This window comes from Lycorma delicatula, chromosome 12 (assembly GCF_047948215.1).
Source record: "Lycorma delicatula isolate Av1 chromosome 12, ASM4794821v1, whole genome shotgun sequence".
In the NCBI taxonomy this organism is placed as follows: Eukaryota; Metazoa; Arthropoda; class Insecta; order Hemiptera; family Fulgoridae; genus Lycorma; species Lycorma delicatula.
The window spans coordinates 69,678,446-69,706,123 of NC_134466.1; the positions used below are offsets into that span (position 1 = coordinate 69,678,446).

At 30.5% G+C, this 27,678-nt stretch overlaps 1 long non-coding RNA gene across 1 annotated transcript; it reads left to right on the forward strand.

Moving 5' to 3' along the window:
• The first annotated feature begins 584 nt into the window (after positions 1-584).
• LOC142333000 (uncharacterized) lies at positions 585-27,263 on the forward strand. The gene is made up of 4 exons (XR_012758486.1): positions 585-762; positions 13,358-13,443; positions 22,862-23,058; positions 26,764-27,263. It is a non-coding gene; the product is annotated as an uncharacterized LOC142333000 (long non-coding RNA).
• The last annotated feature ends 415 nt before the right edge of the window (positions 27,264-27,678 follow it).

Consider the following 27,678-nt stretch of genomic DNA (forward strand, 5'->3'; position numbering starts at 1 on the left):
GTTGAAAATTAATTTATGTACATGCTGAACAAGATCAATTTTTTTTTAAATTATCTTTTAATTAGCATTATTTAAAAATGAATTGAATAATATTTATTTATATAAAAGAATCCTTCAGTTGCATCGTAAATATATTGATGGAAAGTTTTTTCTACTTTTGTAAAAAAAATCTAAAATGACAGTGGAAGCATAATATTTCTTGTAAACTGAAGTGTGTAGTAATAAGAAAACAGTTTTGTTGTATAGTTTGAAAGTAGAAGATTCGTTTTAGAATTAACTGATAAATCTGTATTAAAAAAATAAAATTCTATTTTATTAAGCCCCTACTTATTTGAGGGGTATAGAAGCAAAATTCACATTCTCCAATTTTTATAAAAATTGAGTGATTTGTTGGCAGTACTGAACTAAATATGTTATGATTAAAATTAATGCATAAATTACTAAATCATTGGTTTTTTAGAGATAAACTATAGATCTGGTTTTTGAAACTTAACATTATACATACATTATTTGGTTACAAAACTGACATTTTCATTCAGCCAATGGTAGATTACAATTTTAGTCATGTGACCATCCACGGTCTATCGAAGTATTCATTTTACATACTAGTGGGCTAGTTCTGAATTAGAGAATTGTATTTTCCTCAATTTTGATAGTATTAAATATTCCTAATCAATATGGTGGTATCAACTGTTAATGAAACAGCACGAAAACGTATTTTAATCGTAAATAATGGAAAACGGAAGCCCTAATAAAAATGAGGTATGTTCAAGTCTAACCTCAAAATTTTGCTGGCATGTGAATAGCATTTTAGCAAATAACAGTAAATTTCTTATTTACATCATAACAGTATTAATTTACTACTGTATTTTACAAATTGTTAGTTTCTATTTTAATAATGTAAAAACTTTTTTTCATGATTTAGTAACTAAGATTTCATTGGTATTACTACAGTTAATTGAAGTTACTGCCGTCTGTGATAGCGATCTTTGACTTTCATCCAGTAGGTTCTAGGTATGAATACTGAATACTGAACATCATTCATACACTAAAAAATTCATTTCTTATCATTAAAAAAAAGTCAGCTGTAATTCAGCCTAGTTCGTTTACGTTTACTAGTTCGTAAAGGATAAAAAAAAGTTAAGTAGCTTTTGTCATTCATTCATCCGTAATTCAGAGAATCTTTTCATTTTTTTTTTTAAACAATTTCGGTTCATGAAAACTTAGGCAAACAGAATTTTATGTAAATAAAACGTTTTTCCAAATTTCAGCTATGTGTTTCTTTTTATACACTTTTTTTTGTGATTTTTTAGCCGGGAATTGATTTTTGATAAAAGATTTCTACGACCAGTTGTTAAGCAAACAAAATGATTCGTAGAAAAAATGTTGACTGTAATTTGCCTTCCCACTAACAGTCAAGAGCTCTCACCCAAAATAATAATACTGAATAACACAAATTTTTTAGATACAGTTAGTATTCACTTGGAATTTGTCTTCAAGGAAAAATTATTATTTTCAAGTTTTAGGTGTTATTTAAAATCTGGGAGTGTATAAATTAATGTGACAACATGATGATTTTGTAATATCTAGAATGTTTCAGTAAGCACTGTACTGCAAAATAAAATGATGTGGAGTAAAGGAACAAAGCTGCATGTAGTAGATCGGTCCAACTAAGGTCATAATTTTAATTATTATTGGGCTTAGTTCCCTTTGGATATGTTGCATTCTTCTGTAATTTATATTTGCTAGTGAAATGAAACGACTAGCACTAGATAGGGAATCTTGGAGAGCTGCATAAAACCAGTCAAATGATTGAAGACAAAAAAAAAGTGATTCTAATTAACATACTTCTTAGAGGCAGTGCATTTAATAAACAGTTTCACAGCTGAAGGGACATTTAATCTGTTGTTTTGTGCTACCTCTCTATCTTTCTAATCACCCTGACAAATGAGATTTTAATGAAGTAAAACAGGCAGAGTCAGTTGTATTCTCTGAAAATAACAATGCTTGTTATACAGCCAATGTTTTTGGTGAACAGAGTGAAGGTGCCATTCATATAATTATTGCCCATAAAATGCCAATAATAAGTTTGACTCGGTTGATTAGACAGTGTAAAATGATTTTATTTATTTTCTCCAAAAACATTGACATGGAATACTTATTATTCTTGAGGATTGCTGTATCATTTTTTAACTAACTTAATATGTCTTGTAGATTGCCTATGATGATTCTTTTACAGCACATAGGACTTATGAAAGTTAATCCCATTAATAATTTATTATAGAATATGGAGATCGGTCAAGATTTTGACAGATGGAATTTTTCCAAATCTCGCTGTTTCATAACTTCCACTAATCAAAATATTAAAAAACCCAATTAAAGATTATAGAAGGATGTATGTGTACATATGTTGGCCTGCATTTTGATAAATAGCTCCAGAGTTGTACCGATAGTTGTCATCAAATTTTATTAGTACAGCTTCTGGTAACTCTCCTTCCTTGTATATAAAGCTGAGGCAGTAAGAATGTTGCTCTTGCGTTTCGTTTGACAAAAATTTATGTATTGTGTATTAAACTGACTCGATAGCATGATTATCTAGACTTTCATTCCGTAAGAATCGACTGTTGTACATTCTCATTTATGAGAGTCTACATTCTCATTGTTGAGAATTCTCTGTGGAAATATTCATGGCATTTCTTTCTCTATTTTTCTGAAATGATCATTCCTTTCTTGGTAACTTTTCTTTAAACATCGCCGGTTCATTTGAGCAGCACGTTTAGCAGGCCTACCTGTATTTTAATTATATAATATATAATTACAGTATATATGTATATAGATTATAAATAAAATAGGTGACAGATTGACAAATAAAATAATTTATAAAAAAAAATGAAAACAGACTTCAAAAAATAATATCCCTAAAATTTACAAATACTTATATTTTTATTTATTAACTAAAGTAAAGGGATTTACAAAAAAACTATTTTTGAAATCTGTTCTGCCAACATAAGTTAAAAAAAAAGTATGATCTATATAATACAAATCCTACTTTAAACAATGCAGAATTGGTAATACAACAATAAAATGCAACATATAAAAATGTAAGAATTCTTTATGGATGCTTATGTACATATATTATCATGAAGTGTATATGCTTTAGCAAACTTAAGGAGAGGTATGATCGTGAGATTCTTAAATGGTCTTGAGACCCCGCTTATGCATGGGAATCCTGTTTAGCTTTTACTTTGATTAAATAAAAATAAAATTATTTGTAACGTTTTAGTACTATTATTTGTTGAAATTGGTTTTAAAATAAAATAATGGTAATTAAGAAATTACTTTTTTCTGGGGGCCAAAAAACGCTTTCGCGTTTATCATTACACAGGTTAAATTAATAATAAAGGCTTCTTTTGGAATATTAAAATATAAGCGCAAAAATACAGTTTTAATATGATTAAAACTAAGATAATAATAGGAATAAAATTGAAACGGTAAAAGAAACGCAACAGTTAGGGTAATACATGAAATATGAATAATCTTATTAAGTATATATTAATATTTATGATAATACCTGGTCTAATACAGCCTTGTCATTTCCTAGGATTCATCGTATTTCCCTTGGTAATTTCAGTTTGTAACATAAGGTGGCTGCACAGTTCACAAAGTTGTAGTGGACAGTCAAGCAGCATTCGCATCAGACGCACAGTGGTGCATTCTTCGCTGACATCAGGTATCTGTGAGTAGCTTTGGTATGTCCTAATCGCAATCGACAGAGGACCACTTCCTCTTTGTGAGTTGTCCTGCATGAAGAGTCCCATGTTAACACTGTGTCTTTTATTTGTCGTCGTTTATTATCTACTGTAGCGATCCAGTCATCTTGCCGCCTTCTTCGAAGTGTATGTTGAATGCAATCGATTGAATCTGTAGTTGTAACTCAAGTGGAGAAAGGCGGTTGGCTACGTGCATCTTTAACAATGGAATCCATGTGTTTATTACCCAGGAATTGCACATGTCTAGGAATCCAGTAGAAATTCACCTGTGTGTTGTGATGACTTAATTCAGTGATTGTTTTATGTATTTCTGTGACAATAGGATGTCTGGAATACAAATCCTATAAAGCTTGGAGAGCACTATACGAATAGCTACAGATAAGCTATAGGATGTGATGGTATTTTGATGGCCAGTTCAGCATTATAGACACTTGTAATACGAGGTAGATCAAAGAAATAAGTTCTGTCATTTACAACAAAAGTGCAACCTACAGTATCATTTTGCTTCAAAATTAAATTATTTTAGAATTAAATTTACTTTATTTTTAATTAAACTTATATGTATTGTTTACATTAATTCCCGCAACAAAATAACCTTCAATTCTTACTTCAATAAAAAGCGAAAGAGTATGAGCATGATTAACCGTTATCTGGAGATACCTTATACAGCCTACTGTCTGATGACTCTGACCAATTAGATAACAGGCAAGAGAGTAAGTCTATAACTTAAAATGTGAATTACAATACAATACAAAAATAATATAATTTTACGCTTATTGAATATAAATAAATATTTAACTGCGGGTTAATATTATAAAGATTAATGGAATATTATAACTTAAATTTTTATTCGATTATAGTGTGAAATTTTTTTTAACAAAGCAAGTTTTTATATATTTTTTCTGGTTAAATCAGGTATGTTTTTTTGATATTCAAAATTCATTCATTCATTCACCACAAAAGCTTATATATGGAATTATACAAATATAGTTTTATAGCGTATGAAAAATGACTAAGATTCAAACCCAGGGACCCAAGATGAAAGGTTCAGACGCTACCACTCCATCATGGAGATCAGCGATTCCATTCTGATACAGCTCTATTATGTTTGATATCTTCAATGAATGAAGTAATTTTTGATGAAGCTTAATTATCATAATCTTTTATCTAAATTACTGAAAACTATTTTCATTTTTATGTCAAATGCCTTTTTTTCAGTACAATGTTCATAACCTATCCGTTTAATTCTTTTAATTTATTTTACAGATTTCTGAAAAAATTAACAAGTTTGTTTATTTGCTTCTAAGTAATCATTTAAAGTGATATAAATTAAGCTGCAGTATACAGTACTCGCAATTCTTTATGTAATTTACCATATTTGTATAAAATTTTATTTCATTTAAGAAATTCTATTTTATTAAGTTATTTTAATTCTAAATGAACATAAAGCGCTTTGATTTATAATATACTCAAAATGCATATACCGTTGAACAAGCACAAATATTCACTGCGGTAATTTGTTGCAGCTGGTCCTGCCCCTATTTTTGGCGATGTAATGTTCAATCAAATATAATTAAATACACTAATAAATATTACAAACGGTAAATATATTTTTTGAATTAATATTATTTACAATAAATATCGGTTTTACAAATCCAATGAATAATGATTTTACACTCGACGTAAACAACTTGAAGCTAACTGAAGTTTTAATTACTTAAATTTTGCTGAATATTTTAAAAAATATCCATAATGGAGCAAAACATTTGTGAATTATTCCAAATTGATCCTATGGAGCATAATTAACAAGTATAAGATGTTGGAAATTTATAATTAATTAAATACGGCAGCCCATGATATACACAAGAATTTTGGTCACCGACGTGTAACCGTAAATAAACTTCCAGCGTAATATGTAACTGAAAAATTTGTTTGCCGATTTCCTCACCACCTAGCAAGTGGCGCGCTTTTTTTATAGTGCTGTCCCCTATAGGTGTAATGCACTGCTTTTTATTTGTACAACAATTACATAGATAATTGATAACCGATGTTCTGTTTTAAGAAAAAAGAAAGAATAATTTTAAATCAACACATTATTAAACCTATTAATAAATACCGCTCATTGCCCGATTAAAAACAATACTGTTTTCCTTGAACACTGTATTCTTCCTTGAAAAATAAGTTTTATCGTAAAGTATTTTTCACTCGTGGCTCTGATATTCATTTAATGAAAATTTTTTATCCCTCAACACATGCAATTTCTTTACTACCTGCCTGAACTTTCCTTTCCGCTTAATTTTTTCATTCTGAAAAAAAAAATTATAAATATTTACGGATATTAACAGTATCTTAATTTTTTACTTATAAAAATTTCATTTTTTTTTACTTAAGAATCATAAGTGTGGAATTTGTATGAAATTGTTATTATCACAAATATCTGTACCATATCTATCAGATTAAAAAAAAACTTTATTTTATCTCATAAGATTTGAGCCTTAAGATAATATGAAATCAAAAACAGAAAAAAATTACAAAAAAAAATGTTCGTAACTTTGAGAAGTTTGTATACATTCATTGAAGGTAAACATTTTGTAATATTACTTACTATTGTCTTTACAAATAAATCTTTTTTAATTTCATGTTCTTATCGAACTCGGTTTTAATGTTTCCTAATATTACAACAGTCGAGTAAATTTTAATTATTTATTTAAGTTTTCATATTATAGCTTCACCAACCTCATGGTTTCCTACATTATTAATAATAATTATACTTATGATGGGATTGTATTACGAGGTAATTGTTCTTTTACCATCCGTACTTTGATACTTAATAATCCCTTTTAGAGGTACAGTTAAATACCATGTTTTCTCTTTTCACCTGGTAAAATGACAAAATCATTATCATTTTGTGTCAAAACGCTCTTTTGTGTGATGTTAAAAACTACCGTGATCCAGATGTAGTATCTTTTTAAGTTAGTGCCCCTCCTTTAACCTCGCCCTTTGTCCTAATCCGTTTCTGTATAGCGATAACTTTTCCAGTCTGAGGTAGCAGAAGTTTCCTGATATATTAAAAATTAAAAAGTATAAATGTCCGTGTCAAGTATATCGTTAAAGAAGTACATTTAGCTTCTAGTTGCAGTCGGCTAGTTAATTAGATATAAACCGGTTTTTATTATCGTATAATTAATTTTTTAATACGTTAAATTTATTTATAGTTACTACGGTTTCTTTACTTGTGTCTCGAGACAGGACAGTGAGGAGCCACGAACTCGCCTGAAATGAGCCGATCGCTTGCTAGAGTCTCCTCACAGTCGAGCCACGCGCGTCAAATTCAACATCTAATAAAGAAATGACTTGAACGTGAATTAAATTGACGGCTTTTTGTTTATAATTTCAACATTTAAATAATTATTAATTATTCGTAATTTTTAGTTATACTTTATGAAAAATTATTTACGAACAAACTATATACAATTATTTTTGAATAACAAATAAATATTTGATTAATTATAAATGTATTATTTGGATTATTTTTATTTACATTTCTTTATTAGAAGTTGAATTTGAAATACGCGTGTGGCTCGACTGTGAGAAGAACTCGAGCAAGTGATCGGCTCATTTTGGGCGAGTTCGTGGCTCCTCACCGTTTTGTCACGAGACACAAGAAGTGGTGGAGTCGTGATATATTAAAAAAAAAATTATTTATGGATCGTTTTGACTCGTATTCAGATTATATGTCGGTTACGTGAAACGAGATATTTAAGAAAAACATGGTCCTCCTAGGTGGCGGTGCGGTCGTAATATTTAAAAAAAAAAAATTATTTATAGTCCGGTTTGATTCATATTCAGAATATATATTACTTACGTGAAACGAGATGTATTTGAAAAACATGGACCTACTAAATGGTGGAAAGGTCGTGATATATCAAAAAAATTTACTTATGGTCCAATTTGTTTCATATTTTGAATATATTTACTTACGTGAAATGAGTTATTTTTGCAAAATGTGGACCTCCTAGGTGGTGGTGGAGTCGTGATATTTCAAAAAAAATTATTTACGGTCCGATTTGGCTCATCAGAATATATATTTGTTACGTGAAACGAGATATTTTTGTTTTTCAAAAATATCTCGTTTCGATATTAAAAAAAAAAAATTATCTAACAGTTCGATTTTGTTCATATTCAAAATATGCTTTAATTACGTGAAACGAAATATTTTTGCATAACATGGACCTCTTAGTTAGCGTTGGGGGGTCGTGATATTTAAAAAAAAAATTATTTATTGTCCGATTTGACTCGTATTCAGAATATATATTAATTACGTGAATAGAGATATTTTTCCAAATCGTGGACCTCCTAGGTAGTGGTGGAATAGTGATATTTCAAAAATTATTTTTCTACGGTCCGATTATTACGTGAAACGAGATATTTTTGCGTGGTGGTGGGGTATTGTTATTTCAAAAGTTTTTTATTGTCAGATTCGGTTCATGTTGAGAATATATATTAGTTACGTGAAGCGAGATATTTCTGCCAATCATGGACCTCTTAGGTGGTGGTGGAGTCGTAATATATAAAAAAAAAATTATTTATGATTTGGTTTGCATCATATTCAGAATATATATTACTTATGTGATACGAGAAATTTTTGTTGAAATACCACCACCACGGAAAAATATCTCGTTTCACGTATGTAATATATAATCTGATTATGAACAAAATCGGACCGTAAATAAATTTTGTTCGAAATATCACGATTCAACCATCATTTAGCAGGTCCGTGTTTTGCAAACATATTTTGTTTCACGTAACCAGTATATATTCTGAATAACGACCAAATCAGACCATAAATAATTTTTTTTAAAAATAACACCGTTCCACCACCACCTAGGAGGTCCACCTTTTGCAGTAATATCTCCTTTCTCTTTATCTATTATATATTCTGAATATGAGCGATGTCGGACCATAAATAATTTTTTTTTAAATAACACGACCCACCACCTCGTAAAAATATCTCCTTTCACGTAAGTAATATATATTCTGAATATGAACCAAATTCGACCGTAAGTAAATTTTTTTGATATATTACGACCTTACCACCATTTAGTAGGTCCATCCACGGCTTGCTTTAAAATCAACTTTATTCAGCGATTTGACGACCATATGATTGATATATTTCTTTCATGACAGCATAACCGCATTTCCTTTTTTTCGATACAGTCGTACAACTTTTTTTCTATGTCGGTGTATTTCTGTTTTAAGCCACGAAAACCCCTTTTATTATCAGTGCCTTTCACCAGAAGTGGTTTCTTCTTACGCCAGTCTAGAATGCAGCTTTCATCTACGTCAAATTTTCTTTCTGCCTCCCGATTTACAATTTTTTCAGCCTCTTCTATAACGCTTAGTTTTTCATTTACCCTAAAAGATCGTAGACGCTGTCCTTTTGTACTAATTTTAACGCCGTAATTAACATAAATTATCGTATTAAACTTTACAAGATATACTAAACAGATAAACTGCACATAACCGTTCACATATACAAACAGTACAACGGCTATGGCGAATAGGCAAGACGACGATGGGTAAGTGATACTGAAAGTAGAGTGTCATTAGAACCGGATGCAGCGTATATGGAATTGCTCATTTTTCGGCTATACGTCCTGCCGATTCTAACATAAGCTTTCCCGGCGTAGGGAGCTTTGTTGAACTCCACGCTTCAAAAAAAATTAGAAGCCGTCCAAAACATAGCGTTGCGGAAGATATTTGGAGCACCGTGGTTCGTCAGAAACGTCACTCTTCGCTACGATGCGGGATTATACACCGTATCCGACGTGGGGATGGCGCAGGCCCGCAGACTGTTCCGGAGAGCGGCCGTACTCCACAGGGTATAAGAAAACTGCCTCGTGCCGTATTAAACGAACCGTCGTGAAGAGGCGGTACGAGAGTCAAAAATGACAAACCGGGCTTAGAAGCCTCTATATCGCGTAACCTATAAATGGAAACCGCACGAAAATTCCGGCCGCGAAAGTTTGAAAAACCGTTTTCGCGATTAAATTTTGTTAAAACTATAAAAAGCTAACACCCCACACCGTCCTACGAAGAGACCGCAATTTCATTTAGTCAGCATATGCGACTCCCTCCGGAGAACGGGGTGCATTTCTTCCTCCAAATAACTAGGGCTCCGGTAGGGGCACTCCTGCTAGCCCATAGGTGCTGGTACCGAAAGGACTTCAGTGGATGGACTGAAGGGAAATCACGCCGGGATTACTAGACTCAAAAGCTTAGTGTCTCACGGTCAGAACCGGTAAATAAATTTCACGATGGTCCATACGGATAGGAACGAAAATTACCAAATCCGTCCGTAAATAAAACTTAAAATTTATAACCGCCACTAAATAACGATGAAATCCGCCCGACAATAGAAAGATACAGCAGCAAGGGACATTGTCCAGGCTCTGCGATCTGTAGGGAGAAATATTGAAACTCCCGCCATTCTTGCGTTCCCGTATCCAAGTGTAATTCATGAAGGAGAGTAAATGATGCAACACGCTATTTTAAGCCGCGTAAATTTCTTGTGTAAAGTTCGGAAAGATTTAATCTTCTTGTCAACAGCAATAAGAGAATCTCCTACACAACGTTTAATAATTTCAGTGTATTTCTATCAGAAAAAAATATATCCAACAGCCAGGAAAATACGCCGTTAGATTGGTATCGAAAAGAAATTTCTCCGTAAAAGTAATAATATCACGTACTGTTTCCACCGATGTAAAAAAACAGCGTTCGTTCGAAATCCTCTAACGTTTCGATATAAAACATCAACGTTATGTAACTAATTTGATGTCAGTTTTCAACGTCTACGTTATATATTTTGTGTTCCTTCAGCGCTCCATAAAATATAAGGGAAACATTTTCTTCGGCCAGAACTCTCGGTCAACACCCCTTCATTATGACACTGTAATACGACCGCATGAAAAGTCCTGTATCCTTTATCCTCGGTTTTGATCTTCGCACAACTTCGGTTTTTATATAAATTCATTTTTTAAATTTTAATAGATCGTTAAATTTAACAAATACTGACGTTTTATCTCCGGGATTTAAAGTTGAATTACAAGAACAAATAATCGGTTTACGTTCACCGTTCTGCAATCATCGCGTATGAATTTTGTCACACCGTTAAAAACTAGGAAGTCGTAATCTTGGTCCGTAATACCGATACATTTCAAATCCAATACCGTTGTTAAGCCGCAGAACGGCCTGAATGTATATAAGTCCATCTACCGACACTTCTTCGAGGTAGAATACAAAGACTGATAAATTTTATGTTGGCCTAAGTGCTAATGATGACCGAAAATAGAGGGCTGTGAAATTGAAAACTAGATTAGAACAAGTTATTTTTGTTATTATTATTACTCGTTACTATCGTTATCATTTACACTACACGATATTTTCGTTTGAAAATATCTTAGAAGAGATAGTCTGTACCTGGGGCTAGAAGACTAGAAGCGAATTTACGATGACTATAATTACTCCACTGAGACGTATTCTGATTTATCAAATCCGTTAGGATATTCCTATGTTACTGTGTTTCTATCGCAGCAAACGCGTTTTCATAATGTTAGTTTTACTTTTTGGAATGCAGTACGGCATATAAGAATGAACTTTCATAACATTTTGCTTCTTTGAGAACCAATCTGATATCTTTTTTTATTTTATATAGATTGAGGGCTTTAAAGGATAACTTGGCAATCGGTAAGATACTAAATACTTATGTACGGTCACCTCCGTGCCTTATTACGGGATTTTCTCCTGACGAACGTCATCGTTTTAACTGCTGTCGAAGACAGTATTATAATTTTGTTACGTAATGTATCCATTAAAGAGTACTTATGTTTTCCTAGCGTGTGTTTATTTCAATGTATACGCTGATATATAAACCCTCTTATTAAGCTTTTAATATAATTTGTAACCTTTTAGCACGTCATAGTCATCCTTGTGTTTATAAGAACGCATTACGTTGCTATAGATGAAACGAAATTAAAAAACGTTTGCGTAACAATGAATTCAACCGTTTTTGTCACTTTCTGAAGAAAAATAATGATAATAGAAGACTTCTTTTACAGAAAAACCGGTAATTTTGAATGTTTGAAAAATCTTGTTAAATTTGAAGCAGTTCAATAATGATAATAGTAATAATAAAGAGTTTTAATTTCTAATTTTATTATAACATTTTAAGAAATATTAATCCATTGATTTTCATTGTAAATGGCACAACTTTTTTAAATATCAAATTTTAAATATAACCCTGTAAAATATATGGTTTAACACATTTTTTATTTACCACCGACTTAATGTACAGGTGTCTCGAGAAGTGTTGGCCAAATTTACAGGACATCGAAGTAAAGAAAAATGTTAAAGTAGAGAAATTCCATATTTCGGTTATTTTCTCTCTCTATACTTGTTTGTTCAATAAAAATGTACATCTTAGAACAGATTGAAATATTTTAATGAAATTTGGTGCACATGTACCTTTCAAAAATTTGGATTTAAATTTTTCAATCAAATTATGTATTAAATAAAATGTTAAGCCTTTTATTATGAACAAAATCACATTTCATTTGTTCAAATCTGTTTATAAACGACTGATGTATGGATAAAATTGTTTAATATATTAAATCTTTCTATGTAATGCAAAAACACTAGTATCTTTAAAAAAAAAAAAAAACAACTTAAAATATTTTAAAATTTTAATTTATAACTTTATTTTAATTTGTAAATTAAAATAAAGGATTTTTAGACGAGCCTTATTTTAGATTCAGTGTCCATAATTTAAAATGTTGGAAAATATAATGTAATTATACACTGCTATCAACTGTTAGTCACTGTGTCTTAGAATTTATTTTCCATATTTCTCCAGATTTTTGGAAAACATGTAGTTTAACTACGGTTGGTGTGCATGTTTTAAAGTCAATGTTCACAACTTGAAGAAATCGATTTTGGATGGTGGTAACTAATTTTAAAATAATTTGTTTTTGAGATTGTCTCCGTAAATGTATAATTAGGATATAATAATGTATAGTTAGGATGGGCACGGTTATTGCATAAAGGATTACTTATATATGAGGTGTACAATTGCAGTAAGATGGATTTCATTTTTTTTTACTACAATTATTGATGTAAGAAATTTACATATAAATTTTTTAAATAAAAAAATTTGCAAATTATACAATACAAGTAGAATGTGCTTTTAAATGAATATAAAAATAAAAGATAGAAAATGTATATTGCTATTAATAAAAATCATATGTAATTAATTTACCATCACACCTGTATAATTAATTAATTAAATTTAATTATTATTACGTAATAATTATATATTCAGTCAGTATTGTTTGACAATCAGTCAAATTGATTGTTTTATTTTAAAAATGTTACTACATATGAGGGGCAAGTTATCTACCTACGGGTGTTGCGAATTTCATATTGAGATGAGTGATACCTATTTGTGGTTCATAATATGTATGTGCTACAATCTAATTGTGACTGAATTTCTTTTAGAAAATTTTTTTTACTCTGGCGTAATCTCTGTGCAGGCTAATGGAGCAAGTGTGTGGAAGTGCAAGGGATCTACACTGAAAAATAAAAATGACACTATATTTCCACCGCCATTCTTTTTAAGGTAGGTTGATAACTTTTTGAGTGTTCCTCGTATCTTGAGAAATGCAGTGAATGTTTAAAGTCATAGTGTGTTTTAAAATTGGTATTATTGTTCAAAAAAATTATTAAAAGATGAAAAATCATTAAACAGAAACATTTTTGAAATTATTTCTCTGATGAAGTATTAGATGGGACGATATGAGAATGTATGTAAGGGCTTTTTTATCCTGTTTGATGAATGGTTCCTGTAAATCATCAGAGTTAAGAACTCTGGGTACACTTCAATGTTGTTGGCATTATATTTTGGTGAGAAAATATAATAAACTGATGTGTTGGAATGGTAACACCTCCATCTTTCATCCATAAGGTTGTGGGTTTGATTCCTGATCATTTTTGTATTTTTTACAGCTTATAAATTTCTATATTTCATTTTCTTTAGAAGAATGTAGTTGTCAAACTACAAATAATCCTGTCTAATCCCAGAAATAAAATTAGGGAAATATATTATGAGAAATAATAGGGCTGTCCAGAGAGTAACTAGTTTATCTCTTAAACTACTTTTCTACATAATGTAGACATTTATCATATCTGTGGTAGAGTTTTTGTATCCCTTAATCAATGATTTTTGTCATCTCATTTTCAGCCATTCATTGACACTTTTTTGGAGCCCCAAGCTGCATTAAAGCACTTAGTTGCCAGCTGTTTTAAATAACCATTTATTTTGTGTTTTAAAAATGCTTGAATTTTGGAATAGGTCTCGTATTTAAAAAATTACTTCAATAGGAAGCTTTTTTCTTTTTTTTTTGTGAAACTAAAAAGAATTTGTAATCTGTAAGGATTTTATAATTTTTGGGTTGTAGCAAGCAGAATAATTCGTTTTTTATTTTTATTTTTTGTAATATATTCATTCCAAACTGTGATTGTAGTATGGCAATGTGCCAGGAAGGGGATTTACCTTACAAAGTTTAAAAATTAGAAAAATATGAAAAAAGTATGAACAGTTTTCTTTTAAAACATCTGTTGTTTTAATCTCAGTCAGTATGCTAAAGGTAACTGTTGGCACTCCATATGTTATTGGGTGAAATAAGCGAAACATGGGCAATTAACATATTTCTTTACTGGAATATTAAGTAACCAGTTATCCTTTGCTTCCAGATTCCAGATCTTAGTACATCCTAAAGGATGTACTAAGATCCTTTAGATTCCTTTAGTACATCCTTTAGATACATTCTTTAGTACATCCTTTAGATTCTTCTCTTAGTACATTTTTTTCAAGTGTCATAATTATTAAAGTATACTTGTAATTATATTCTCTATGATGTAACATGTTCATTTTATATTAGTGATTTTTCATTCTACAGTATGCTGCTGATATAATAGAAGAGCCTGCTGAAGGGGGAAAAATCCCCATCTAAAAAAAAATAAGGATTTTGTTTCAGAATTCAAAATACTGAATGGTAATGTTATTTACTTTAAGTGAATTTGTTATAAATTATTGAAATATGTAGCCCATTTGCTTACTTTTGATGAATATGGCTTGCTATGAATTCACAGGTCTCATTTCTTTGATGAGTCGCACATTAAATTCCTTAAACATTAAAATCATTTATATACTACTATTTAATAGATTTAAATTTAAAAAATACATAGTAAAATGGTTTGGGTTACCGGTTTCATTGCAATACATTTCAGTCAGTCATACTTAACGTATTTTATTGTTTCCTAGGACTTTTTGTATGATCATTTTTCTATTGTTTATTTATTGCTCATTTTATAACATTTTATCTTACTTTTGTTCATTTTCATGTAAAAAATGCTTGAATTTGTCACAAAGAGGAATTAGAAATTATTTTTTTAGGCAGAAAAAATGATCTTTTCAATCCAGAATCAATTAACATAAAAAACGTATTGATTTAAATATATTTAAAAAAAAGTTTTTTGTCATCGAAATATAAGTGAGATTATATATATATATTGGCAAGATTTTCAGGCGATTTTACCTTTCATTACTAACGCAGAACCACCACTCCACCGAATAAGTACTGAAATGTCCTTCCATGTTTATGGGATTTCGCGCAATAGCATATGCCAAGCAAGGTTAATGCAGTCGATTATGCCCCTCTTGTTAGTAACCGCAAAACCCCGATCCATTGACTAGGTATTGCAATCTCCTTCCATCTATATGGTATGGTAAGCTAATATTAGTTGTTAGTAATGGAGGAGGGGTTTTAGTCTGTGAAAGCCCGACACTGTCATCTTGTACGGGTAAGCGGCGACTAGCAGAGCTTTCCACTCCTCCAATGTAAAAGAAGAAAAAAAAAGGGTTTAGTATGGACAGGGAAGGGGAGGTTTTTGTCAGTAGAAATTTGGCAAATCCCATGCAGCATGGGATATGAGAATCTTCCTTATCCAGTAAACTTTTAATTTCAACAGTTTATTTATAAATCATTTACTGTATACAAGAAACTTAAATTATTTCTCATGAAAATAATACATACAGGGATAATTAACTATTTTCATCATAGAAAAAAATAATGCTTGCAGAAATAATCATGGTCTGCTGGGTAATTAGATTATGGTAATACTATATTAGCAGAGGTCAAGCAAGCCTTTCTTATTGTAAAATAAATATATTAAAAACTATATTATATATTAAAAAAAATCATAAAAGATAGTTTTGAAAAATGTACAGAATAGCCAGGAAGTCACCGTACCCCCTAAAATAAAAACTAAAAATTTCTAATAAGTTATAAATGAAAAATGCGATGCAATAATGAATTATTTATTGACTCGCTTGATAAATAGTATTAATTTTAATGGTTCAGTGGGTCTGTGTGCTTGCCCTCATTTTTGCACGCACGATTCTACACGTCACCACGTCCTGTGATATGCGACAGAGCATTTCTGGTGTTACGTTATGGAAGGCGTCCCTCACAGCGTCATGTAACTCTTCATTTGTGGTGTAGTGACATGCAGATACATGTGCCTCGATACTCCATAATTGAACTGAAAATTTATGATTTAGAAATGCTGATATTGATAGAGCAAAATGTGCAAGTGCTCCATCCTGCTGCAACCATGCTGTTCCATGAGATCCTTCTCTTGATGCTGTGGTATTACCCGCGCCTGCAACATCTCTAAATAAGTTTGTGCATTCACTGGCCCGTCAAAAAAATAAGGACCAAACAAATAACGAGTTGTCATTCCAACCCGTATCATGACGTGCGGTGAATTTCTTTCCTTTTGTGTCGCGTAATAAGGATCTTCTTTCACCCAAAATATCACATTTCTGGCACGCGAACTGCGGTAGATTGCACATTCGTCAGTAAAAAGCACCTTTCCATGGTGCACTGCAGCAGGGAATTTTTCTAATAAAGCCCGGCAGGATACAGCGCGACGCTCCATGTTGGCATCTGACAGTTCATTGATGTTTTTCTCAAGCCAACATTGTTGCTTTTCATGATGGTGACTGCTTATTAAAGCGTTGCCGAAACATATCCCTGATTAGATGTATTTGATTCGTATGTTGTCATTCATGAACTCATATACTTCGTTCTAAAAAACCGTTGCCACCTGATCCCAATGAAAATACCGTATGTTATAAACATATCCTAAAAAAAATTCATATTTTTCGTTAACTTTAGGGGTATGGCGACTTTTCGGCCACTCTGTATACACATTTATTTACGCTTAAAAAATAAGGTAATAAAAAAAATAAAAATCAGTGTAGTTAAATTTATCCCAAGTAATCTATAAATCTAAAAAAGAAGCGTAGTGCATCGATTTGTTATGAAACTGATACACCGTGCTTCGATTTCGTAACCGAAACATGTGCTCACTTTTTATTATGAAAACCAAATAGAAGGGACAAAGCAAATAGAAAGGAAGCAAATAGAAGGGACATGAGATTATTTGCAGGATATTGCTTATATATATATTTTTTTAACAAATAATTATTGTTTTGGTTAAACAAAAGGATTGTGTTGAATAAATGCTCTGGAATAATCGTATCAGCTTTCTTTAATTTTATATTTTACATTTATTAATATATTTAAATAAAAGCGATTAATATACCTTTAATAAATTTATTGATCTTTGGGGACAAAAAAGGAAAACAATGGGGTTAGAGCTGTGTTAAAAATCACAACCGAAGAAACTGCTATAAATGTTCAGAATTTTGAAACTTTTCATCGTAAAAGTTTTTTGTTGTTGATAGTATGCTAAATTCATGAAGTTATTTAGTTACAACTGGCAAAAACATTTAACAAAATCAGACGTTTCATTAACATTTACACGGTGGGCTATAGGCTCGTCTTTTTTCTAGTTTCATATCATAATGTGTTTACATTTATGAGCATATTTTCTAAAACTCTGAGATATTGGGAATCATTATCATAAAAACAATTAATAAAAGTATGTTGTGGAGTATTGACTTGTTTATTACAATATAATAAATTACCTCATACCAACATATTTTTTAAATTATGCCAGTTATTTTCTGACGAGTGTAGATAATTAATAAATTTAAGAACTTCACTTCATTTGTCTTGTTTATGTACAATGAGCTTTTTTCAGTGATTTATTGAATTCCTTATCACAAAGCTCACAAAAGAAACAGTGTTATAAACTTGGCACACTTGGCATTTATTTTCTTCTCATACTCTCTGCTATACAATGTTGATACTACAAAATGAAGTTCATATTGAAAATATTCATTCAAAAATTTTAAGAAGGCTTCAATTAATTTTTTGCCATTGTTTAATTGTTTTGCCATTGTTAATTGTTTTTTGGGTGAATAACCACATAGGTTTTTGTCACTCCCAAATCCATGACAACAAATTACATCACTACAAATGAGTATATAACAATATAACTTAAAAAAGTTTCAATAAAAGAGCCACACTCAGAGTTCAACCTTTAAGTATTTTTTCTGTGTCGGTTTAAATGTAATTCTGAAGATCCATTATCTTTTAGCAACGAAAGATTAGAATGTGAATGCTTTTTGAGAATTATGTGCTTACATGGAAAGAACACAATTTATATCTTTATATAATTTTCAGAGCTTTTTGGACAGAAACAAGGAATTTATACATAGTATTCTCAAATAGATCAGAGATTGTTAAAAATTGCTTCAGCAATGATGTTTTGTGAGGATTCTGTTTCAGATCTTGATAAAGTAAAATTTCTATAAGAAATTATTTCAAAAACCATACTATTGATAAAAATGTGATTACTGATTTTGTCAGTGTAAGTACGATTTAAAGATTTTTCAAGTTTTCTGGTTACGTAAAACTTTTGGCGTTTTTTTTATATGCTTTTATTTAACTCTTTTTTGTGTAAGTCTTTCTATCGACGATTGAACTTTCTGCCGTCGATTGAACTTGGACATCGATTTTTTACTTTCTTCCTATTAACTGAAGTAGGTCAAAATTTGCATACCGAATTATTGTAGATGACAATGCAATGTGAGAGTAATAAATTTTCTTCATTAGAAAATTAGTCGACTAAGAGAGACAGATAGAGGATGTTGTCTGATAACATGCTTCGCATGGTGTTATGTTGATTTGCTTGTTTGCACAAAGGTGTGCATTTAAGTCAGCTCCACAACGATGGAAAAGTTCCAATATATTATTTTTTGTGTCGGTGATGTGTTTCATGTCGTTATGCTAGGTAAGCTGCTAAGATCCATACATAATCTTAACCTGAGGTTGCTAAGTTCCTTTGTTTGTTGAAAAAGTTCTTCCCCAGAGAGTCTACCTTGAGTTGAATTTTACTTAATATTTGGTATATTTGCGAATGATGAAACCATCGCATTCCAGTGTAGTTTCAAGTTGTGATTTTTGCGCTAGTCTTGTGAGTGATTTTTCCGGTGTACTATATCATTATTCTGATGTTTCTGGTAGTTTTACTTCGAGTGACACAAACGATCACATTCTAATCTTTTGTTGCTAAAAGAAGGGTCTTCAGAATTACATTTAAACCGACACAGAAAAAATACTTAAGAGGTGTCCCTGTTAGAGGCATTGGCAAAAAGCCGAGTACCGGCTTCCGGAGCAGGGATGGCATAGCCGGGCTTGGTGGATTCTGGGGGGTTAGAGGCAGGCACAAAGTGAGATCTGACCGGTGGGCTGAGACATGGAGGCCCGTAAGCATAAGGATACTCCCCTGGGCTGTGTAATACTTAACTGCAGGATTTGGCCCAGAGGAAAAAAATTATTCATTTATTTAATTCTACTGCTCACTTGTGACATAACAACATAACAGGCTACTACAACAGCATTTTTTGGGGTAGGATGCGATATTTCTTTTTGCAAATATACTTTAAATAAGCGAAATCTCGAAATACTGAGGGTGACCTTGCTCTACAGCCTCATCCCGTTGACTATAAATTGAAAGTTTAATGGCAGTGCCTCATACATAGAAGTAGTTTGATCAAGTTTGGTCAAAATTGGTCCAGTAGTTTTGGAGATATAATGTGATTTATAGGCCAACAACAAACACACAGACGTACATACAAATATTAATATTCTGAAAATTTCCATCTGGATTTTTGGGTTCCTTAGATGACAAAATGTCAAGATTCAGGTAAAACCTCATGTACCCAAATTGGATGGATTACAATACCTTTAATACTTTTCCTTCTAGAACTATAGCTCTGCTATTAATGGGAAAGTAAAACTTTGATAGTTATAATGTCTCTTCATCTTAGCTATCCCAATCTAGATTATAAGCGCACCATCTAGCAGGTTAATTTTAAGAATCTTAAAAATAAAATAAAGCAGTTATCAATGGAAAGTCTACTAAGACTTTTACGGTAATATTATTATTACTGTTTTTTCAATCGTTAATTCATTTCTAACAAAGTTATTTTCACTAACGTTATTACATACGCTAAGTTAATGTAATTTATTTATTTAGTGTTTTGGTGGTTTTCTTTTTTTTCAGTTATTAAAAAGTTAATTTTTCCACCGTTTACACGTGATTTACAAAATTGATATTTATATATTTTATGCATCTTAGTAAACCGTACATTAGTGTATTTGAACAAACTTGGTAGCTTATACCGTTATTACATAATGATTATTATAAAATTTTAATTTTGGCAGCCATTTTGAGGTGAACCCGACGGCCGATTGCGGCCATTCGTGTTTGTATTTTTGTAATCCTGTGATAAAACAGTGTTTATACATATACAAACAATGTATGTTTTTATGAATTCATTATGTATTGAATTCAATAACGAACAGTTCGTTGCAATTAAAGCTTATCAATTTTTTACTATATCCTGTTAAAACAATTTTTATTTTTTACGTAACGTTGGAGGTATTAAATAAATAAAAAACCGTTTTTTTAACCGAGAGTTAACATTTTCCTCGCTGCATGAGAATTAACTACAGTTAATTAACTGGTTTGATCCAAAACAGTTTTTTATATAATAAATGCTATTATAGTCCATAATAATGTATTACTGGATAATAATTTTGACAGAGTTAAATATGTTATGTAGCGTACTGATTCAGGTGTGTGTAAATCTTTATTTTCATTTTTATTGGTATTGGCGAATAATAAATTGTTGAGTTGCGTGTAGTTTAGTGCAGGATAATAATTGTACATTTTATATTTTCATTATTATCGAGGGGCATCGCTAGTATGACAGAGACGGCGACAGTATCTCTACAACCTTTAAAATAGGGTTTTGCGACACCTTCTGTACCTTCGAATCTATCTTATTAAATAAATAAGAAGGATTTTGGAAGTATGTATTGCGTTTAAGGATACAGAACAAAAGTGTATTGTTATGTGCAAAACCGTTTTTTTATTAGCATTCTTGTTTTTTTATTTGAGCACTTCTAAATTCCACAGTAACTACTCTAAAAATTCAAACTTAAGAAGTCACCAACCCATCGGATTGGTCTAATGGTAATCTCGTCATTGCAAATCAACTACTTTCGAAGTCAAGATTTCTAAGGTTTAAATCCTAGTATACGCAGTTACTTTTATACGAATTTGAATACTAGATTGTGGATACCAGTGTTCTTTGACGGTTGTGTTTCAACCACATGTATATTATTAGTTTTTTCTAACCTTAACTTATATTTTCACTTGTAATCCTTTCTGTGAACTTTGCGCTTCTTTATTGTGTCAGTTTCCCACAACCAGAAAATAGTGGTCCTTCAGATTTGCATGAATTGTCAGAGGAATTATTATAATTCTGTAAAAATAAATATCTTATAAATAAATTAATAATAACAACAACTAGAGGAAAACACCATTATGCTTAAAGACCCAGTAACAATACATGTAGTTCATGTCAGGAATGGATAGTTATGCTATTTCATGGATGTAAAAGGAACTGTTCCAGCATTTATCCAGGTAAAACCTTGTTCAAAGCAGGATTACAAAATAAATAGTTAATTATAATATCAAAAATAGATTTGATTAAAGTTTATATTAATTATTAAATATAAAAAAAACATGAAATAATATTAAGATAAAATACATGATGATGACACTAAATATGAAAAAATAGCTACAATTGTGAGTTTCTGTTGAATCCCTAGCCACGCGGATTCAGCTACTAAAAATGCCTGTAGCCAACTAACTCTTTCATCGCTTGTGTTGAATACCTTTATCAGGCATGATGGGTAAACTTGCATATACTCGTATAATATAAATGTTGTTATAATTATACTGCAAACTAATAATCACTGTCTGCACAATTCAATGGTTACGACAGAGATAGCCAAACGTCGTCTGTATTTGTGTAGTTGTAAATTCCATTAAATAAAATAAATTATTACGTTAATTTTATGTAAATCTATCATTTATTTCATTGAGTGAATTATTCTATTATTATTATTATTATTATTATTTACTCTGAAGTAAATTCATTTGATAAATTTAACTGACTTTTGTTCTGCCAATGAAGGACATTTTCTGATTTTTTTCAATAGTAGTGGACTGTATAAGGTGTTTGTAAATCTATGCCTGTTGTGTATCACGTTAACTAAAAATAGTTAAATGAAAAAAAAAAAATTTATTGGCCGAGTTATCTCAAAAATCCAAACTGAACAAATTACTACAATACAAAAATAAAAATCCCTTAATCCAACTTTAGGATGAAGTAAATTTCATATTGTGTGTATTTAAAATAAAATAAACATGGTAAACGGATGACAACTGAATAGAGGAGAGTTTTAAACAATAGTGAAACTACATAAACAACAGACTCAAAATTTAAGAACACACAAGGAGACTTCATAAATCCTACATAGTTGGCAATCAATGTGTAAAGTGATTAAGCTATTTACTGTGGCAGTAAACAGCAACACCTACAGATTCTTACAAGATGAAGACCTTTAAAGGTATTATAATGTGGGTATTAACCGTTAAGGTATTATTAAACTATTACTAATTATATTTAATTTTTTCATTTGTAGATGGCTTGATTAAAAGAAGAAGGATTTGGAGGTAACATGGTTTGGTCTGCAGATATGGATGGTCAGAGGTTTTTTTTTTTGGAACAGGAAAATTGCCATTGCAATGCGACAAGAATTAGATGGTTACACAGTAAAATTGGAATATGATTGTCCTTATGAAACTTCTAAACCTGTGGGTGGTTATACAACTAAAGATCGTAAGTTCTTTACCAAAAATAAAATAATAAATTATACTGTATACATTCTGCATAACGATAACTAATTTTTAATTCACCAGTTTAATTTACTTAGTTGATGTAAGAATTATTTTACTGTTTCAAGCTGTATGAAATTAGTTTAACTTTGGAGTAGAATAGAAATATTATTTGATAGATTTTTTTTGTGAAATTTGAGTATCCAAATAACCTTTACTTTTTGTAACCAGGTTAAATAATTATTAAAGAAACCATATCCTCCTCAGTCTGTTTGTTTAGACTTGACACATTTTTAATAATGATCTCATTATCTAATATATAATATATAGAGAATAAATTAAAATTTATAATAATTCATTGTTATGAGTTATTAATGTCAGTTTATAAATGTCAACAGAATTTGTTTCCACTAAATTTCTGCTCATACATCTGTAGTTAAATAAATTATTCTTTACTGAGGATGCTCATTAGCTGCCATAACTTAAAACCCCTTTAATTTGCCAGAGTGGCTGTCACAGAATTTAAATTCCAGTAAGGCTTGGAATTTTTTATTCACTATAAAATTCAGTTATCACTAAGTGACTGCAAGTGAGTATAAAACTGTTGTTGCTTAAAGATAAATAAATGAATGACTTCAAGTGAGGAAAATGATGAATATAAAAAATATAAGCGCTATCTTTCATTATTCATTATTTACAATAAATTTCCCTCATACTTTGTTATTTATATGTGAAAACTTATTCATAGTAATTTTATTTATTTGTTTCATTCTCTCACTAACTTTTAATTTATGTTTGGTAGATGTAATTGTAAAGTCCCATTTGTTGTATTTCTCATAGACTTTTTTGGATTCTTAATCCCTTACTACTTTTCCTTCATCTTCTGGAATACAATAAATCTTTTTCATTCCCTTTTACAAATTATTTTAAGTACTGTTACTCTAACGCACTCTGTTAAAAGAAATCAACATTATTAAGTTCAGTTTTCCTACTACTACTGAGTTCTCAATGCATTCTTTATTCCTTGGTTGTATTTTTGACACTATACCGGTTAAATTAATCTAAAGTGTCCATATCCACAGCACAGACCCAGTTAGCAATCAGATATAACCCGCTAGACACTCCAGGGGAGGAATGGATCCAGGATCAATGAAGAGACTGAATAATTAAAAATCCAGTCCATCTGTCAGTAGAGGATCACATAATAAGAAAAACAGCCCATCAGTAGGAGTATTTCAAGCTTCCCTGTGGACACTTAGTTTCCACTTTCATTTCCTTGAGCAAGTGCATATTAACAGCTAATACTTTACGTATTAAACAGCTACCCTGTGAAATTATGTGACTGCATTATTCACCCAGACTCCTAATGGAGGGTTAAGTGGTGGTAATCCTTAACTTGAATGAGTAGATAATATTCCTGATATTGATTTGTGATGTTGCTACCTCAGGTTCAAGTAGTTAGCTAAAAGTAGAATTTTAATAGATTTGAATCCCCTACATGTTACTGTTTGTACTTTTTTCATAGAACTTTACTTTTTTCAAGATTACAGAACTTTCTCAGGAATTGTCACTGAATTGAATTGATGTAAGACCCTTAATGTAATTGTGCCTGTATCCCTAACGTAATGTAATTTTTAAGTAAATTGTATTTGAGATTTATAATAAGATGGGTATTTTAAGGCTTTTCATACAAAACAATAGAAAAATAAACAAAATAAAATATCAAACGCATCAAAATGATGTGCCATAAATTTTGTACAATTCTTCTATTTCTGTAAATTTGTATTATTTTATTTACTGAACATTTTTCTTGTTCTGTACATCCTTCTTTATTTCATTATAACTTCTTTATTCTTTAATCTTTATTGTAAGTCTCCTCTTCTTACTTTCATTTTTTCCCCTTTAATACTTTATAAAATGATACTTAATAGAATGTTACCTAACCAGATATATAATTTTCAGTACTTTTGTTATCCTTTTTTTAAATTATCTATTATTGTTTTAATTTTGTGTTAAAAACATAAAATATATTGTTCAAACGATAATTCAATAAGTTTTCAAAAATAAAATTATAATTAAATTAAAATTAAAATTATTAAACACTAATTATCGTTAATCAAGAGATAACTTTTGAAATCTATAAAATACTGTAGAGAGCTTTATCAATATTTATTTAAAACAAATGAAAGTGAATTTTCTATTATTTGTGATAAAAAAGTACAATAAATTTGAAATTTAAGATATTACTTTCTATAGTAGCTTTTTATATTCTTTACTAGCAGTAAAGATTACAGTTCTTTGAGACGTACTCAAATACTAAGTGAGGTTATTTACTTGTTTCTTTTAATTATAATTGTAAATATTATCTTAAAAGCAGCTGGATCTTCTTTATAAATCTTCCAAATGTAGACATACCAAAATAACATGACAGACATTCTACACATAATTATCACATACCTATATAAAATACAAAAATATTCATCCTTCCAAATCAATTATTGAGGTTTTCAAGACCTGTCAATCAATACCTTCATCAGGAAATGCTGCAAGGCCACGCACCTTTTGGATAATTGTTGTGAGATGGATGGAGTAATGCAACACACAAACCTATCCAAGTATAACAATTTCCTTTTATGTTTCTATTCACTGTTCTATAGCTGTTTAGCAACTATTATATTTTCTACCAGCCTGTTTCTTTTTCTATCTTAAGTGTATTTTTACTTATATTTTTTTTTAAGTGGTATCAACTGATGTGGTCAGTATCTACCGGATACCATGAGAATAGTTACATGCTCTAGAACAATCACATCAAAGCCAAAGTAGTAGTAGCATTTCTGTCTTTCAAATGTCTATCATAAAGGCACACAACCTTGTAATTTACGTTCGATGATTAATAGTTTTTAAACATATGTCGTTGTCAGTGTTAAAAACAATTAACATAGTAGGTCTTTGATCCTTATTTAACATAATTTTATTGTCAAAAATGTTTAAGATGACCCAGGAGTTATAGAACTATTACGTTGAAAGGAATGCAATTACTATAGTAACCAGGTATAAAATTTAGTTTGCATATACAGTTTTATAGGTTTTTCTTAGTTGAAAAATCATTTTTTTCATTACTTTTCAAGAGTTGGACCTTAGTTTAAATTTTAAAAAACATTTAGGTAAAACAATTATATTTCTACTAAATTCAAAAGCATTTTGTGATCTAGGAGTAACTATGGAATTTATGCATGTTAAGTATTGTACTGTAATAGGCTACTTAATATGTAATACAAGTCACTCACAAAATGACATAGCCATACTCAAAGATACCTACTACACGATGATCTTACTAGGGAAAGCTCTTTTCTAAGAGGAGTATTTTCCGGTGCCTTCACTGAAATGAATGTACTGCTGCATTTGTCGATAAAAAAACTGGTGTTCAGTACTACAAATTACATTTTCATTCTGTTCACTGTAGGGACTGGCCACTGTATATAGTGAAAATCATTGTTATCAGAGAAAGATATGCCTTCTTTATCTCAGTTGCTGTATGTGCATCATAATCATAAAAAATAATGGAAATGAATAGTGTACATCAGGAAAAATACAATATAATTTCCTTATTTTTCCTTCTTTTTTAAGTCGCAAAACTAGTAAAACCTCTAAAAATTTGAATATTTATGTTTAGAAAAGCAAGAGTATAATGAATATATTTTTTCCACAGAAAATGCAGTTTAGGTGAAGAGGAAGTTAGTCATACTTCATACCACCCAGATAAAGCAAATTGCACTATGTACTACATGTGTGAAGGTGAAAGAAAATATCACATGCCATGCCCATCAAATCTTGTGTTCAACCTGAATGAAAATGACTGTGATTGGCCAGAAAAAATAGAAGGCTGTGTGTACGCCAATGCAGTAGCTTCCATTCAACATATAAATATATGCTCAGCTGATTTTCATTTATGCCTTCTGTTTTGATTATTTATTAAGATTTAACTCTGTATTATTTCATGTGTTTATATCCTGAATGGTAATAACTTTTAATTGTGAACAAGAGGAAAAGAACATTTTGAGATTGTTGTATTGTTTTCTTTTCTTTTTTTTCATAATTACACAAGTTCATTTTTATTCTTTCAATTTTATGTATTTGACTCGACAATGTAAAAAAAACTCTCTTGATACATTCTTTCTCAAGTTGTTAAGCTGTCTTTGTGAACATTTCGTTTGTAATGTACATGTCATTTTTGTTTCGTACGTTTAAAAGTTTTTTAAGTTTTCTTGTTAAAAAAAAATTGTATCTTTCAAATTAACTATGAAAGTATCTTTGTTTATGTTATAATACTTATGAATCTTTTTTGTGTGAACTCTATGAATATTCTTTGTTTAATACTATGAATCTTAGTTGTATGGCAAAAAATCTTTTAAACATTGTTTGTGATTTTTCTTCTCTGTAATTGTATGATAAAATATTAAACACAAAGAAATTTATGTAGACATATATAAAATCCATGATTGTGAGATTATATTTTGTGCAAGTGAATATCAAGATATTGTGTTTCTTTGTACAGTAATCGTCTGTTAAACTTTCTGTTATGATAGTCCAGATTACATCCTGCGTAAGTGAATAGCAAGATATT